Below are 14,649 nucleotides of genomic sequence, written 5' to 3'. Positions count from 1 at the left end.
CGGCCGTAGGCTGTTATTATGAGGCTGGGAAGGGCCAAAAACAGTGGACCTTCCCACCCTTGTAATACTAGGCTGCTGCTACTGTGTTGTATCGGGCTGGTTATAAAAATGGGTGGGGACCCCCACGTTGTTTTTTTTTTTAATTTAACAAATTTAACAATAGACGGGTCCCCCACATATTTAATAACCAGCCATATACAAGGCCGCAGCAGTCTGGCATTACATTGGTGGGAAGGGCCACTGGTTTTGTCCATTCCCAGGCTAATAACACTGTGTTGTATGTGGCTGGTTATGATAAATTGGGTGGAACCCCATGTCTTTTTTTTTTTAAATAAAAAATTCATAAATAAATAATTTTAAAAAAATGACGTGGGGTCCCCCCCACTTTTATAACCAGCCAGATACAACACAGCAGCAGCAGCCTAGCATTACAAGGGTGGGAAGGTCCACTGTTTTTGGACCTTCCCAGCCTCATAATACCAGCCTGCGGCCGCCCCAGAGCCCGACCATCACAACAGATGGTCGGGTACTGGATCGTACCTGGCTCTTCCCGGCACCCCTGGTGGTGGTGGGTACCGGGGTAATAATGGTGGTTAGTGTTAGCCTCTGCACCGGCTAACACTAAGCCTCGCCTTAGTAATGGATGTTGTCACTCAGACAGCGGCCATTACTAAAGTGGTAGTAATAAAATTTGAAAAGAAAAGACAAAGATATAGATAAAATATTTTATTGAAATAAAGCACCCCCAACACAACCCTCATTAACCATTTTATTGTAGAAAAAAAAAACGTCATCTAAGTAGTCCTCGAAACCGCCGTAGTCCAAACACTAAACCTGTAAAAAAAAAAAATGAAATAAAACAAGTCGTAGGCTTAGTTTCAGTTTAATGTGTGATACTGACTGTTATACCATGTATAGAAGCCTGTCGTGAAGTTGACCTAGATACAGGGCATCAGCAGACAGTATCATACATGGCCATACAGACATATATACAAACAAACATACATGCAAACATACATACATACATATATACAAACATACACAAATATACATGCAAACATAAATACATGCAAACATAATTACATACATGCACATATATATATATAAACATACATGCAAACATACATGCAAAAATAAAAACATGCAAACATACATACATGCACATACATACATACATGCCAACATACATACATGCCAACATACATACATGCAAACATACATACATACAAACATACATACATACATGCAAACATACATACATACATGCCAACATACATACATTCCAACATACATACATACATGCAAACATACATACATACATGCAAACATACATACATGCCGACATACATACATGCAAACATACATACATACATGCAAACATACATACATGCAAATATACATACATACATGCAAATATATACATGCAAACATAAATACATGCAAACATAATTACATACATGCACATACATATAAACATACATGCAAACATACATGCAAAAATAAATACATGCAAACATACATGCATGCACATATATACATACATGCATGCAACATACATACATGCCAACATACATACATGCCAACATACATACATGCAAACCTACATACATGCCAACAAACATACATGCAAACATACATACATACATGCAAACATACATACATGCCAACATACATACATGCAAACATACATACATGCAAACATACATACATACATCACGTGTGCCTGATATGATTACGTCATCTGCGCCACAACGCATAGTTACTATGAATGCGAGCGGCGCCAAAAAGAAGGAAGATGGCAAGTGACGGGACCGTTCAGAGCGCCGTTAGAACGTCTTAGGTGAGTTTATTTTTTTAAAATATATTTTTAGTTGTTCGCCGGGTGCTGATGCAGCACAGGTGCGGTGGATAAAAAAAATTACATGTAGTGACAGGGTGGGTGATGGAATAGTGGCTTGCCGAAACGGGGTGAATGTAGTGTAGTGTAGTGTAGTTTACATTCACGGTAAGTTCGTCTCAACCGGGCTTACCATGCCCGCTTGAGACGAACATTCTCCCGATGTTGCTAGAACTACAGTATCTAGCAACGTCGGGAGCGCGCACACTGCAGAGCAGAGCGGCTTGATTGACATCGAGCCGCTCACGCCCCTTTTTTTAAAAGATAACCAGCACTTGCTGAGTTATCAAGTGTAAAAAAAGGTACTTAGGAAATTAATTTTTTAAACATTTAAACAGCAAATGTTTTAAAAATTATTTCTTCCTTAGAATGTCTAAAAAAAAAAATTTGACTCAACTTGGGAATAACCCTTTAACTAAAATTGTGAAAATCAAGGTCTAATATTAGACACTAGAATGTTCTTGTGTATTTGATGCGATATTCGGATTCAATGCCATTTGCTCATTTATTAGGTAGAATGAAGCTTAAACACGTTTTGTATTTTATGAATCTTTAACTTCTCACTAACATAAGAACATCATGAAAGAACAAATTAGGGCCTGTTAAGATTGTGAGCTATTACAAAAGTGCGTTCCCGCTGAGTTCTAAGCAGAGCTTGCCAAATAAATCTCAGTATAATGCAGGTGTCAGGATTGCTATGTATGAAATCAGCTTACATCCTTACCTTTCCATAAAGGGAAAATGTAATTTAAAAGTTAGCATATTCTCTTCATCACGTTTTTTTTAACTTATGTTTTGACCATTTTAGTTTATTCATGTCATACGGATTTTTATATTTATAATTTTTTTTTCATTTATTTCCTGTTTGGTATATTGCACAAATTTAGTCATCAGTCCAAGTCCACAATGGAGCTTACAATCTCATTTCCCCTATCTCAGATGCACACGCTTAAAGCCAATTTCATTAGATGCCAAATGACCTATAAGTATATTTTTGAAATGTGGAAGGAAACCAGAGCTTCCATGGGAAACCCAATCCCCTGGCCCTGTTAAGATTTAAACCTAAGACCCCAGTGCTACAAGGTAACAGTGCTCTGTCCACTGGTAGAAAAAAGTTGGTGATTTTTAATTTATTTATCCCGAACCAACACAAGGGTGACTTTGTATGGTTAACAAGTATTTTTTTTTAGATCCTGTAGAGAAATGAACCACAATGACCTCTTTTGTTTTCCATGCTGTCATAGCTAAAACAATTCTACGGTCTGAAGAACCTGCCAAACTGCACCCTACATTTAGCTTCCTGGACCCTGTCAGCCTGGCCAACCGGAGTATCAAAAAATCCTCTGGTTGGCCTAGGCAGTGACACATTATTAACCCCTTAGTTTCCAAGCCATTTTTTTTTTTCATTTTCGTTTTTCACTCCCTGCCTCCTTTGAGCCGTAACTTTTTTATTTTTCCGTCAATGGAGTGGTGTGAGGGCTTGTTTTTTTGCGGCGGGAGGAGTTGTAGTTTCTACTGGCACCGTTTAAAGTACCATATAACGTACAGTGAAACTGAAAAAAAAAATCCAAATGGTGTGGAATTGGAAAAAGGTTTCTTTTAGGTTTCGTTTTTACGTCTTTCACTGTGTGGTAAAAACGACAAATTTACTTTATTCTGCTGGTCAATACAATTACACCGAAAAAGGCCATACTTACAAATGGACACAGCCAGGTCAGAAATGCTGATGAAGGAGAGTGAGCAGGTGCTTTAAATAATAATAGCCACTCCCACTAGTCTTGAGGGGAGTGGTGTGTGTGGTGCATGGGATGTGTAGTAAGAAATAATAAATGAATAGTGTGTGTGCAAGTGTAATACTATAAGTGAAATATAGGGGGCAGTAATGAGTGAAGTGCCTCAATAGAAATAAATGGATAATGGGGTGCAAGTGTGTGAAACATGGAGGGATAGTGTGTACGTCATGAGGCACAACATGTATAGCCAGGTAGAAGCCTATTTGTGACGCCTTGATAGTTCATAGAGCGGGCTACCCTGCTTGCTATGCCAAACCTGGCTGTGTCCATTTGTAAGTATGGCCTTTTTCGGTGTTTTTGTATATGTCCCTTTGTTTTTATCGGTTTTGTCTGTGCCTCAGGAACATTCAGTTCCAGTTAAGGAGTCAGAGACTCGCAAGTCTGGGGATCCTTGTCGTGGATTGCGAGCTTGCGTCCTTTTGGCCAAAATGATCACTAATACCCCAGGTATTTTTCATTATTACGTATATTCGCTTCTCTTGGACACAGCCGGGTCTTTGATGCTGGGAGAGCATGGTGTGTTGTTGTTTGGCATAGCAAGCAGGGTAGCCCTCTCTATGAACTATCAAGGCGTCACAAATAGGCTTCTACCTGTCTATACACGATGTGCCTCATGACGTACACACTATCCCTCCATGTTTCACACACTTGCACCCCATTATCCATTTATTTCTATTGAGGCACTTCACTCATTACTGCCCCCTATATTTCACTTATAGTATTACACTTGCACACACACTATTCATTTATTATTTCTTACTACACATCCCATGCACCACACACACCACTCCCCTCAAGACTAGTGGGAGTGGCTATTATTATTTAAAGCACCTGCTCACTCTCCTTCATCAGCGTTTCTGACCTGGCTGTGTCCATTTGTAAGTATGGCCTTTTTTGGTGTTTTTGTATATGTCCCCTTGTTTTTATCGGTTTGGTCAATACAATTACGGCGATACCATATTTCTATAGGCTTTTTAATTGTTTACTCTTTTTACAAAGAAAATTATATATTTGTTAGAAAATGTATTTATTTTTTTCCATATTCTGAAAGCCAAAACGTTTTAATTTTTCCGTGGATTGAGCGGTGTGAGGGCTTATTTTTTGCGGCACAAGCTGTGGTTTTTATTGGTACCATTTTTTGGTGCGTACGACGTTTTGATCACTTTTTATTAAAAAACTTTTCACCACTATTATTTCTTTTTACGGCGTCTACCGTGCGCATTAAATAATGGTATATTGTAATAGTTTGAACTTTGAACTTTTTAAAAAAAATAAAAAATTTCACTACTAAAAACTTTATTTTACTTTTTTACACATTCTATTGCAGTATATTGATGATTTCTTGAAATTCTTTGAATATCTTAATAGTAACAATATGAATATGAATTTCACAGATAAATTTGGGGATCAAGAAATAGAGTACTTGGCTGTGCATTTAAGTGTAAATGAGGGTCAATTGCAGACAAGGGGATATCGAAAACCAACTGCAACAAACACACTGTTAAGGTTTGATAGTTATCATCCTAAGCACATCATGTGATCTCTCCCATATGCCCAATTCTTGAGATTAAGGAGAATTAACAATCATGATGATATGTTCTTTAAACAATCTGAGGAACTTAGTCAAAGATTACTTAGACGAGGATATCCATGTCACCTCATTGCCAAAGCATTTGAAAGAGTAAATAAAAAGACTCAAAGATCCCTATTACAATCAAAACGAAAACACAAAAATACTAATAAGGAGAATAAGCGATTTATATTATCCTTTGGTTATAGTCCCATGAGTGATATTATACGTTCTAGCATTCGTAACAATTGGCATGTGGTTGAGAACGATCCGTTGCTAGCGAAGTTTGCAACCAGATGTCCAATTGTATCTTTCCGTAAATGCCAAAATTTAAGGGATGTATTAGGCCCCATGCACACGAACGTGCTTTTGCGGCTGCAATTTCCCTGAAAATCTACGGGAGAATTGCGGCCCCATTCATTTCTATGGGGCCATGCACACGACCGTAGTTTTTACGGTCCGTGCATGGCCCGGGAGCCAGAACGGACATGTCTTATTACGGCCGTGTTCCGGGCTCATTGAAAATAATGGCCGCGGCCATGTTTATGACACGCGATTTGCGGGCGGCTCGCGGCTGACAGTCCACTGCCGGCCGACCCGATAATCACGGCCGTGCACATGGCTACGATCGTGTGCATGAGGCCTTAGTTAAGGGCCGTTTTATATCTAATACGGAAACAGGAGGTTGGTTATCATCAGTGGTGCCGAAAGGCAATCATAGATGTGGTCAATGTAAATTTTGTAGGGGGCTGTACGTTCCACATAAATGAACTGATAATCTGTAAAACACAATACATAGTCTATGTAATCTGTTGTCCATGTGAGAGATTTTATATAGGTAAGACTATCCGTCCAATGCAAAAAAGATTTGGCGAACACGTTCGTTCCCTAGAAATGGGAAAACGATGTACTAGACTGATGCAACATATGCATGAATGGCACGGTAACGATTACCGAGGCATGCGCTTTGCAGGTATTGTTCAGATTAAAGCAGTCTCCTCAGGGGGAGAGAGACGCCACACTTTATTGCGAAAACAGGCAGAGATTATTTTACAGAGGCACTAGGAACGCTTAGTTCCTCCTTAATATAAACACTGTTTAAACGTTTTTTGTATATGTTGTGCACAGCTTATTCTTGTTATATTGTACAACTTGTTGTTTAACATTGTATACCTTTTTGCTACCTTTATTAAAAAGACGATTATGTAGGCTCATATAGAGCAAGATATATAAGGAGCAAAGAGAAAGTGACACCAGGGCCTTGACGAAGCGCATGTAGCGTGAAACGGCTGTAGGTTCATTCCACACCAAATAGACCGAGATCGTTAGCAATAAATACGTTTTATTGCCACAACTGGTGAGTGCCTTGAATTTCGACTTTCTACTATATTGTACAGCATGCTGTTTTCTGTCGATGAGCACACAGTGGGCAACAATCTAAGAGCTGAATCCACATTACATGCCCATTAGGATCTATATGCGGGGACAACCTTGTGTCTGAATTAGGACAGTGCCAGCCCTCTTTTCTTCTTTTTTTCTTTCTATCTTGAAATTGCCAGTTGAAGACAGGCCTATTTGGAACTAACTTTGGAACCACTCAGTTGCCACCATGGTCTATTTCTTATGAATTGATTCACAAATAATCGATTTTATTTTATCAATAATTTGATTTGTATGGGCAGTTATATGGATGCAATGGATGTGAACATGTTCTGTATAGATAGCGGGTGGGTCCCAGTCCAACACTATATGGCAGAGAAGGATATTGTGACTTACTGCAGTGAAACCTGCATTTTTAAATTTGGGTGGAGTTAGGATTGAATTTCGAATTTTGTTCCTGTAAGGTGCTAGGCAGTTTTACAAATGAAGCAGAGCTGAAAGACAAATGTGAAATTACCTTTTGTTATCAGCTGTTAGCAGACTACAGTCTGTATGGGTTCTATTCACAGATTATATAATTTACTAAACTGCAGTCCACAGTCTAATGATGGATCTTTGGGGCAAGGCCATGGAATTTAAAATTCTCCTGGTAGCCGTTCTACATTGTATTTAAAGGGGTTGTCTGATTTAGACAACACATTTTTAAATAGAATGTATTAATGCATGTAAGGCTATGTTCACATTTATGTTGTGGCTTCTGTTTATAATGGAAGCCACCACGCTACGCCCCATTGATGTACAGTGTGGTCTGTCAAGTACTGGCGTTGTTTATATCTTCAAATTTGCAGAGGCTGCTGATGAATTCTCCAAACAGTGCCTCTGATGTCAGTGTGAACATAGCCTAACAATGATTAGATGTGAACATTTCATCAAAAGAGGGAGAAAGGGTTGGCACAAGATTATTCAACATTATAGAGCAGTAGAATTGTGTATTGCAGAACCACTGTTGTCATGTAGCCATAGCCTTAAACTGCTTTCACAGCAAGAGCATTCTGCCAAGTGATCATCAGAAGCTTTCTGAATGCATGCCAGTGTTCTATAAAAAGATGTGCTTTTCACCTGACATGAGCAAAAGCACCAGATATACTAGGCTATGGTCTTTGACTAAAATGAATGGAGCTGGGTTTATGGGATTAGGCAAGAAATTTTGTCTACTCCACATAATATGAATTAATCTTACTGAATTGGATATATATTATATGAAATGATGCACACAAATGTAAAAACGCCCGTAATTACGGGTACCTTCCCGTTTGCTTATGGGAAGGTGCCCGTGCCATTGAAAAATATAGAACTTGTCCTATATTTTTATTTTACGGGCCGTGCTACTATACTTTATAATGGGAGAACGGCCCGTAAAAACTGCCGGCTGCCCGTAGCCGGCCGTGCCCGTAATTACGAGTCGTAATTACAGGCGCGGTCGCGTGCATGAGGTATTTATTTTCCTGTTGCAGTCATATTGATATGTTTTCCTATATATCATTAACATACACACGTATAAACACCCATGTTTCTAACATATTTTCACCAATATTTATTAACATTTTCTTTTATGCTGTTGGCTGCTACTCCACCACTGGTTACAGTGCCGATATGGAACAAAGATGTATATGAACATGAAGGATTAGGCCAAAGTAGGGATACCTTAAATCAGATGGTAATACCCCTTGACCGAAATTACATCCAAAAGATCAGGACCATGTAAGCTTTCCCTAGAGGATGGCTTTGTGTTAGATTTTTACTACTCTTCAAATCTCATGCCATCTGTTCTCTGTTGCTTTAATACTTTTATTGCATACTTGGACTCAACCCATAAAGGCAGATTTGTATTTATAAAAATGATCTCACCAGTACATCTAGAATCGTATAAAATAATTCCACTGTCCTTTACAGCCTTTCATTATACACCATATTTGTATTCATAGATAAGCACTTCAACGGTATATATAATGTGATCGTTTATGAATATATCCATATTTCTGCTTGAATCTTTTCTCTGTGCATTTTAAAGAGATGCAAATTGGATCAGCCCTATACCACAACTTGTAAACTTTTATTATATTGATAATGTTCATTTATTACAGTGCACACAACATAAACAATGTCATGGATTGCGCTAGAGAGACTTTCATCTCTACCTCTTTGTACACAACTACTTAACAACAAAACTTTATATTATCATTGTTTGTTTTGCAACTGATAAAAATAAAAAAATAAATCTAAAAATCAGAAAATAAAATCTGTCTTTTTCCATAGTCTTTGTTTTACTGTGTATTGACCAGCAGGTTTGTGGACCCACTGGGCTACTGTGCCGATTGGGCAGAGGGCCATCTCTAAAGGCATTGTCTAAGCAGCCTCTCCGATCTAGTCTTTGCTGCAGGGAGACTGCCAGGTCGCTACCTCTTATGGTGGTCCTAGCATAGCAGCTACTGGCCAAATAGAAGCTAGGCAGAGACAGGCAGATGGTACCTTGGTGGTAAAAGGATACAGACTGGTGCCGGATTACTGGAAGCAGGCTGGTGCCGGATTACTGGAAGCAAGTTGGATTACAGGAAGCACCCAGAGGGTACAGAATACCACAGGTAACGGACTGAGGAAACAGGATACGGAACTTTTGCAGAATAACAATAGATTTTAAGTTTGTCCAACTTTGCTCAGGCACTGGGGCATCGGGCAGGCTTACTTATAAAGCCCTGGGCATGCAGGGAAATGCAGGGAACAAAGCTCGCTGTCATCCCAGGGAGGGGAGACGCCGGCGACGATGAAGGGATCGCCGGCCATGGCCATCGGAAGAAGGAAGATATCAGCGGCCTCCGGCACTACAGTACCCCCCCTTACGCCCCCTCCTCTTAGGTCCAGAGTGTAGGAGGAGCTTCTTGATGAGAGCTGGGGCATCAATATTCTCTGCAGGTTCCCAAGATCTCTCCTCAGGACCAAAACCCTTCCAAGTCAACAAGATAAAAGGTCTTCCTTTCTACTTCTTGTAGTCCAGAATCTCCTTGACCTTAAAGACATCTGAAGAACTGCTGGGAGCAGCTGCTGAGTTAGAGGATTTGCTGTAACTGTTGACAACCACTGGCTCCAGGAGAGACACATGGAAGGAGTTGGGAATTTTGAGGGTAGGAGGCAGACATAGTTTGTAGGACATATGATTGATGTGTCGTAAGACCTCAAAGGGACCAAGAAACATAGGTGCAAATTTGTAGAAAGGAATTTTTAAGCGAATATTCTTAGAGGACAGCCAGACTTTAGCTGCGGGGAAGAATTGAGGTGGCCTTCTCTTTCTATCAGTGTATTTCTTCATCCGCACCATTGACTGTAAGATCGCTGATTTAGTTTGCTGCCAGATCTGGAGAAAACATCCGTAGAAAACATTGGCTGCGGGAACTTCGGCGGTAACAGGCACAAGGAGAGGCGCACAAGGCTATAAACTATGAAAAACTGAGAAGAGCAGTGGATTCACTTGTATGATTATTATATGAGAATTTGGCCCATGGAAGGAGATCTACCCAGTTGTCATGTTGAGCTGATACGAAATGACGCAGAGGATTTTTAAACACATGATTAATTCGTTCAACTTGGCCATTGGATTTTGGATGGTACGCAGAAAAGAAGTCCAGTTTCATGTCCAGAAGTTTACACAGAACTCTCAAGGATTTGGATCTGAACTGGACGCCACAATCAATGTGGAGAGGTAATCCGTGAAGATGAAAGACATGCAAAATGAAAAGACTTGCCAGGCAAGGAGATGAGGGAAGACCAGATAGAGAAATGAAATGTGACATTTTGGAGAAACTATCTACAATGACCCAGACAGTGGTGCAGCCATCAGAGGGAGGAAGATCTGTAATAATGTTTTGGGCACATTTGGTACATGTGGAGACATAGTCTTTGACATCCTTGGGTAGCGTGGGCCACCAATAGTGGCGAGTGATGAAGTCCCGGGTTTTTAAATGCCAAAATGGCCTTCCAACTTGGAGTTGTGCCCTAGGAGAAAATCTTCTTACTGTCTGCAGGAGGGACATAGGTTTTCCCTAAAGGAATGTCTTTGATCTGCAGAGGAGTAACGGCTATTATGCAAGAGGTTTCAATGATATGCTGAGGATCCTCTTCATAGTTGGTTGTCTCAATCGAACGGGATAGAGCGTCTGCTTTGACGTTTTTGTCCACTGGATGCAAAGGAAATGGAGTTGAAAATTAAATCTGGCATTGAAAAGCGACCATCTGGCTTGACGTGGATTGAGATGTTTTGCCGTCTGTAGGTAAGTGAGGTTCTTGTGGTCAGTGAAAATGACAACTGGATGTGCAGAACCTTCCAACAGATGTCTCCAATTTGATGGCCAGGAGCTCACGATCTCCAACGGAATAGTTCCTTTCCGCTGCAGAGAAGAGTTTCGAGAAAAAGCCACAGGAGACAGCTTTTCCCTTTGAGTTTTTTTGGAAGAGGAGTGTTCCAGCACCAATTGAAAAGGCGTTAACCTCCAACGAGAACTGACGGGAGACATCTGGATGGTGTAGAACGGAGGCAGAAGTTACATAGTTACATAGATAGTACGGTTGAAAAAAGACACATGTCCATCACGTTCAACCAAGGGATGGGAAAAGGGATGGGAATAATTTCTACACATTGACATAGGAGCTGATATTTTTTTGTTCTAGGAAATTATCTAAACCTTTTTTAAAGCCATCTACTGTCCCTGCTGTGACCAGCTCTTGCGGTAGGCTATTCAATAGATTCACATCTCTTACAGTAAAGAAGGCTTGTCGCCTCTTCAGATTGAACTTTTTTTTTCTCCAGATGGAGGGAGTGCCCCTTGTTTTTTAAGGGGGTTTTACATGGAACAGGATTTCACCATATTTTTTGTATTTGCCATTCATATATTTATATAAGTTAATAATGTCCCCCCCCATAGTCATTTACTTTCAAGACTAAATAGGTTTCATTCTATTATTCTTTCCTCATAACTTAGATTCTCCATGCCCCTTATTAGTTTCGTTGTTTTTCTTTGTATTTTTTCCAACTCCAGGACAACCTTTCCATGAACTGGAGCCCAAAACTGAATTGCATATTCTAGATGAGGTCGCACTAATGCTTTGTAAAGTGGTAATATTATATCCCTGTCCCGTGAGTCCATGACTCTTTCATACACGACAATATCTTGCTGGCCTTTCAAGCAGCTGATTGACATTGCATGCTATTATTTAATTTATGATCTACAAGTACACCCAGATCCTTCTCAACAAGTGACTCTCCCAGTGTAGCTCCCCCTAGGACATATGATACATGCAGATTATTGGTACCTAGATGCATAACTTATGCATAATTTATCTACATTAAACCTCATTTGCCAAGTGGATGCCCAAACACTCAGTGCGTCCAAATCAGCATGCAATTTACTAACATCTTCTATAGACAGAACAATACTACATGGCATTGTGTCATCTGCAAAAATATAAATAGTGCTATTAATCCCATCCTCTATATCATTAATAAATAAGTTGAATAATAGTGGTCCCAGCACGGAACCCTGGGGTACACCACTTATAACCGGGGACCATTCAGAGTAGGAATCATTGGACGCAACTCTATGGATACGGTCCTTGAGCCAATTCTCAATCCAATTACAAACTATACTTTCTAAACCTATAGTCCTTAATTTACCCATTAGACGTGTATGTGGGACAGTGTAAAATGCTTTTGTAAAGTCCAAAAACACTGTATTAACAGCGGCCCCTTTGTATAGGCTTTTGCTCACCTCAAGATAAAAACAAATCCGGTTGGTTTGACAACTTCTGTCCTTAGTAAAACCGTGCTGGAAGTGAAGGATCTTTTAAGCTCGGTGAATGCACATCCAGCTTCAGGGGGTCCAATTCCTTGCACTTGCTCCCTTTTTGGTGAGGACAGAGATGGGAGCAATAAGCAAAGAAAAATTGGGGATAAATTGACAGTAGAAACTCGCAAAACCCAGAAACGTCTGTATAGCTTGAAGACCTTAAGGAGGAGGTTATTCTAGAACAGACTTTACTTTTTCCGGATCCATCTGGAGTCCATGATCAGAAAAAATATAACCCAGGTAGGGATTTATTTTCAAAAGTGCATTTTTTCAATTTTGCAAAAAGATTGTTTCTCCTTAACCGCAACAGGACTTGGCGAACATGCTATCGGTGTGTCATCAGATCTGGTGAGTAAATCGAAATGTCATTAAGATAAACCGCCACGCAGACATACAACAGATTCTGGAAAACATACGTCCTTCACAAATTTCTTGGAACACAGTTGGAGCATTACATGATCCGGAGGGCGCCACAAGATACTCATAGTGACCGTCTCTAGTGTTGAATGCGATTTTCCACTTGTCACCTGTACTAATACGTATCAAGTTATAAGCCCCCCGAAGATCCAGCTTAGTGAAAATCTTGGCTCCATGAATACGGTCAAAGAGCTCAGAGATAAGCGGCAAAGTGTCCTTGTTTTTGACAGTGATCTTATTTAGACCACGATAGGCTATGCAAGGCCGGAGGGATCCATCTTTGTTCTCTACAAAGAAAAATATGGCTCCGGCTAGAGAAATTGACTTCCTAATAAACCCCCTCTCAAGGTTCTCCTTGACATATGCCAACATGGCTTGTGTCTTGGGCAGAGAGCGAGGATATACCTGTCTAAGAAAAGTGAAGTCCCAGGAAGCAACTCGATTGGACAGTCGTATGGACGATGTGGAGGCAAGGTCTCAGCCTTCTTCTTGCTGAACACGTCTGTATAGCAGGCATACTGCGGAGGTAGGCCAGGGAGTGACTGAAGAATTTTTCCAAAATATCAGTCAAGGATGGAAGTGTGCTTGCGAAGCTAGTGTATTCCCAGCAGGACTGGATTAATAGCCTCGAGTAGAACATAGAAAGCTATTTTTCTGAGTGTAGAACACACCGTTGTAACTTCAATGGCTCTGTGATGGATAGTATTGGGTCTGGCAATGGATGGCCATTCATGGAAGCCACCGCTAGAGGTCTCATTAGAGGAGTCGTGGGCAAGTGGAGACACTCTACTAAGGCCTGGTGTATGAAGTTCCCGGCCACTCCAGAATCCAGATAGGCTGCGACAGAATGTGAGGCTTCACCAGCGAGGATAGAGACTGTAAACGAGAGTTTATGAGAGATTTTTTTCAGAAGGCATTGGTTAACCTAGGGTAATCTCTTCTATCAATCCTAGGTGCTGGAGTTTCCCGATTTACGTGGACACTGACGCTCAAAATTACCCTTTATCCCACTGTACATACGCAAATTAGCAGTGCGTCTGTGCTGCCACTCCTGGTCCGATATTCTGACCTGGTCAACATGCATAGGCTCTTCAGAGAAAGTAGTGGAAGGAGGAAGCAGAGGTCTTTTTCAAGTTAGGCGCCAGTCTAGGGGACTTTCTCTCTTGGAGGGCTTCTTGGGAGTGTTCCCGGAACCTCAGGTCTATACGCGGGTAACCAACAGAATCAGGGAATCCAGAGTAGAGGGGAGATCACGACCTGCCAAGCTCATCTTTGATCCTACTGGCTAATCCTTGCCAGAAGGTTGCCACCAGGGTCCCATAATTCTAGGCAAGCTCTGCTATCAGTGTACGGAATTGGATGTCATATTCTCCAACAGTTGAACTTGCTTGGCGCAGTGACAGAATGAAAGAAGTGGCTGAGGAAGTCCAGCCTGGTTCTTCAATGACAGTGTGGGAGGTGTCCAGGGAGAGCTGCAAATTAGTGGACTCCGGTTCTTCACATTCCGAGAGGGGATTTGCCCATGCCAAGACCTTGCCAGACAACAGGGAGATGATGAATGCTATCTTCGTCTGGTTTGAAGGAAAAAAGGTAGGCATGCAATTTGAAGTGGATCTTGCATTGATTGAGAAAGCCTTGATAGGCTTTGGAATCTCCATCATAGCGGGGTGGAAGCTGAAATTGAATTCCAGCCCTGAA

This window comes from Rhinoderma darwinii, chromosome 3 (assembly GCF_050947455.1).
Source record: "Rhinoderma darwinii isolate aRhiDar2 chromosome 3, aRhiDar2.hap1, whole genome shotgun sequence".
NCBI classification, from domain to species: domain Eukaryota; kingdom Metazoa; phylum Chordata; class Amphibia; order Anura; family Rhinodermatidae; genus Rhinoderma; species Rhinoderma darwinii.
This window is presented reverse-complemented; position numbering follows the sequence as displayed.